Source organism: Diuraphis noxia, unplaced genomic scaffold, assembly GCF_037042655.1.
Source record: "Diuraphis noxia isolate RWA-SAM2 unplaced genomic scaffold, SU_Dnox_SAM2 contig0004, whole genome shotgun sequence".
NCBI lineage: Eukaryota > Metazoa > Arthropoda > Insecta > Hemiptera > Aphididae > Diuraphis > Diuraphis noxia.
In genome coordinates, this window is record NW_028301714.1 from 18,727,218 (window position 1) to 18,731,352 (window position 4,135).

A 4,135-nucleotide genomic window follows, 5' to 3' on the forward strand; every position below is an offset into this window, starting at 1 on the left:
CAATACCTAACAATAAACAAACTCGTTTGTTTCCGTCACTATGTCTTCTTTTTTTTTTACCAAAATTAGTATTATCCACATTCCACATAATTAAAGTATATTTTTATTTGACGCTGTTAAGTATATGATAAATAAGGCCCATATTCAGATTTTTTTGTTCTTAATATACAATATAAAATTTTTAGCATTTTACATTTTAGTATAAGGTAATTAATTATACATTTATTGAAGTGTTTTGGGCGTGGTTATCACTCAATTATACACAAAGCTTATGCATAGTTACGTGTAAAAAAAAAAAAAAAAAACATATAATAATAGTAATAGTGATCGATATTTTTTTTTAATGAAGAAAAGAGAAAATCATATTATTTAACCATGTTGTTATATATAGATAAACACAAAACTGTACTATTGTTGATGTAACATATGTTATTGGTACTTAATTATAAAAATTTGACTTATTCGTAATTTAAGTTATTAATTATTTCAAGCGAGTAAAAATATTTTATATAAATATAATTTTCAATAACGTAGGGAATCAAATTTTACAATAACATCATTTATTGTATTTACATACAGGTTCAATATAAAATCACAAAACAAGATGGTTTTTATTTATTAATCTCTTGTATACAATATCCGGAGTTTATTTCTAGGCACATCCTTATCTTTTTATTCCTTATCCGTATAGTTTCATGTTTCAACAACAGTTCACTATAATAACGTTTCACTCTTACATTGGTAGCTATATAATATTGTATACGGCTATGGCTGTATTGTGTTTTTTTATTATACGCTGTGTATGTGTATCCTAAAACTACATTATTTAGTCGATTATTTGCGCCAGTCTTGACTCTTGACCGATATGGGTTGGTTTTTTCTATTTCAGTAGTCATTTCGAAGAACTGTACACTGTTCATAAACCGTTTGACCGTATATTATTATCATTATCATTATTTAAAGTAGTGCTGGCATTTGGAATATACATGTTTTAAATATTTATATCGTGAAAAATAATTAACGTCAAAGTAATGGACAACTAATAAGTGTAGAATTATAATATATTTACCAACTTATTTTAATATATATATATATATATTATAAATACTAGAAAACTGGTATTCCGATAAAATCTATTTTTTTTTTAAGATAATATGTTGACGATAATTAATGGTTCGGTAAAAAAAAATACTCAGTAGATTAACTGTGTGTCATATATAACGAAGGTATGTAACGTCGAGAAATTTCTGACAAATCTCAAAACAATACGATCTTACTTTGCTGTCACGTCCAGTGAACTACTCTCATCGGAATTTTCCGTATACACTCGATGTTTAGCGACCTGAAACAGCTTTCTTCTACGTAAGCTTAAGTGTTTATGTGTGTTTGTGTGTGTGGGTGTGCGTGTGTGAGGTTAGGAGGGGGGAACAAACGAGAAGGACTGGAGATTGGAAGGCAAAATCCTTTAAAATCGTTTTCACGCCTGATAACACATTGCTGGCGACAAATAGGGTGGATATTATTTCCATTTGTCTTACTCAGACAGACTTCATTCCATGAATTTTACCAGTGGAGAGCCTTATTCGTTCTTGATCTTTAAAAATTGCTACAATATGAATATAAATATGTTTTTTCCGTTCATTTTCTTCACTCGGGTCAACTGCTCAAAACCCACAAGCCGTTAGATCTGAAATTTCACAACATGACAATATTATTACAATATAATATCATTTAGGACATAGATATTTAGGTATACTGTAAAATAATGTAACATTCCAACATTTAATATTTAAGACCATTTCTTTATATTTGAACGACTTAAAAATAATTAACTTAACACATGCTCATTACTATTGCAACGATTTTCTAAATATTTAAATACATTCTAATATCGTAGTGATATATACACTAAAGATATCGTCTGTAAGTATGGATATTAATTCAATTTAAATATAAATATTATAAAAATGTGTATTAAATAGGAAATTTTCTATTGTAACTTTACAACCGATCAATATAAACTAATGAGATTTAGTACAATCACAATAAAGATAAATCAAAGAAAATATGTACTTTTATTTTTGTATTTAGGTATTCAAATTCATGAAAAATGTAATTAATTAATTATGTCTACAAACAATTAATAACTTTTATACGTTTACTGTATTGAAATCACGAAACGAGGTTTTATTTTTGTCAATATGTTTCAAATATAAAATAATGTTCTGAATTTAAATGAAAACATAGGAGCATCCCAAACAATATAACTGATTTGTGGTTTACTGTAAACATTAGGTGTTCTAATAATATTAAACACATACAACGCATATTTAATTAATTTGATTAATATAATTAATATATTAATACATATTATATATGTGTATGCATTATTTGTAAATACATTGTATAATTCCTAACTGTGTGTGGGGCTACATCGATCGTTAGTTGATTTGAGAACAATTGGGTTTGAAGCAATTAGTTTTAGAGCGTTAACGGTATATAACAAAATAACGATTAAAATAATTCAAAATGTTTTGAAAGCAGAAAAGAACTTTTACCAGTCGTTTCATTTCGAATAAAACAATCGAATCGTTTCATCCCCCAAAAGAGCAAAAGGCCTTTGAACTATCACAATATGAATGTAACAATTTTAATTAAACATCGCATGCATTATATAAAGCGCAATTTATGCCACCACAGTAAAATATTTTAACTATGTGTCTGCCACCACGGTTGGAAATTAAAAAAATAACATTAACACATTTTATTCTTCCTACGCCCAGCGATAAGCTTAACTTTTTTTCGAAATTAATCACCATGGAGTATTGCGTATATCCTAATTATAGGTAGGTACCTATATATATATATATATAATATATATGTGTGCGTATGTGTAACCAAAGCAGCATCCGCAAAAAAATCATCTGTTTGCCACCCGAATTTCGTACCCGCGTGCACAAACCTAATGAATTTCGTACCGTTTACTCACTTAATAACGACGACGACGACGACAATGATAATAATAATAATAATTATTATTATTATTATTATTATTATAAACATTATCACGACAACATTCTTCGAGTAAACAACGCGTGTAGGTACGCAAGTGTTGCCTTGTGGGTAATTTATAGTGCCACATTGTTTTTCAGCGCATTGTAAGTACGACAATATTACACAACTGGAGAAAACGCGTGCATGAACATTACCTGCACAATCACTGTGGCGTATACATTTCGCTATTATAGGTATGGGCACCCGAAACGAGTTTCCAGGGTGTTAATTTCAAACGAGCTACATAAGTGAAGGCGTTTTTGATTTTAAATATGGGACATCCAATTTTATATAAATGCACTAGCTCGTAACGCGTGTTATAATAATCGCATATACAGCCCCTGGATATGTTATCCATTAAATTTTTTAAAGTCGGTGCTTACAATATGTAGATAAGTACGTACCTAACTATATTTTCCGATAGTTTTTGATTTTCTGTTTCTATGTACTTCAACACGTCGTCATTAAATTACCAACTGCAGGTTGTATTTCAAGTGTATACCTTTACTATATACTGCAGACCATACCCCCGACTAATGTATTCAGCTGTTTCTCGTTTATTTAATATACTGCTACAGCTGTGTGGTATTTACGCGCCGTTCGTTGGTGAACAAAAAAAAATCGAAAAGCGTCGATGATGGACAGCAGCATATACCATGTGAATAATAATAGTTTAAATTATTTGAACATCGTTTGACGTAGTTATAGGTATATATTATTAAAAATTATCATCATATAATATTGTTTTTTGAAAAAAAAAAACACACAAAATTACACTATTATTAAATGCGTTAAAAATAAAACTCATCAGAATGTAACTGTTATTCCTTCGATTAAATTTTTAGTAAAATGTATCGTATTTGAATCAATAATAATTATTCATGTATGTGCGGCATGTGAGTGTTAATTACTCTGATCGATTATGGCGGTTTTCGGTAGACACATGATAATATAGAAATTATATAGAAAGGTATCACACTTAGTCTGGTTTTTTTTTACTAACATGCCAACTACAATAATAAAATATTAAATGTTTTGGTTCAAACTGGATGTGAGCAAGGGACTTGGTGTATATTTTATA

The 4,135-nt window shown here is 28.9% G+C and overlaps 1 long non-coding RNA gene across 1 annotated transcript; it reads right to left on the minus strand.

The window, feature by feature from the left end:
• Positions 1–723: 723 nt before the first annotated feature.
• LOC149055809 (uncharacterized) lies at positions 724–3,549 on the minus strand. The gene is made up of 2 exons (XR_016191540.1): positions 3,459–3,549; positions 724–1,687 (listed from the first exon to the last, which is right to left on the minus strand). It is a non-coding gene; the product is annotated as an uncharacterized LOC149055809 (long non-coding RNA).
• Between the last annotated feature and the right edge of the window lie 586 nt (positions 3,550–4,135).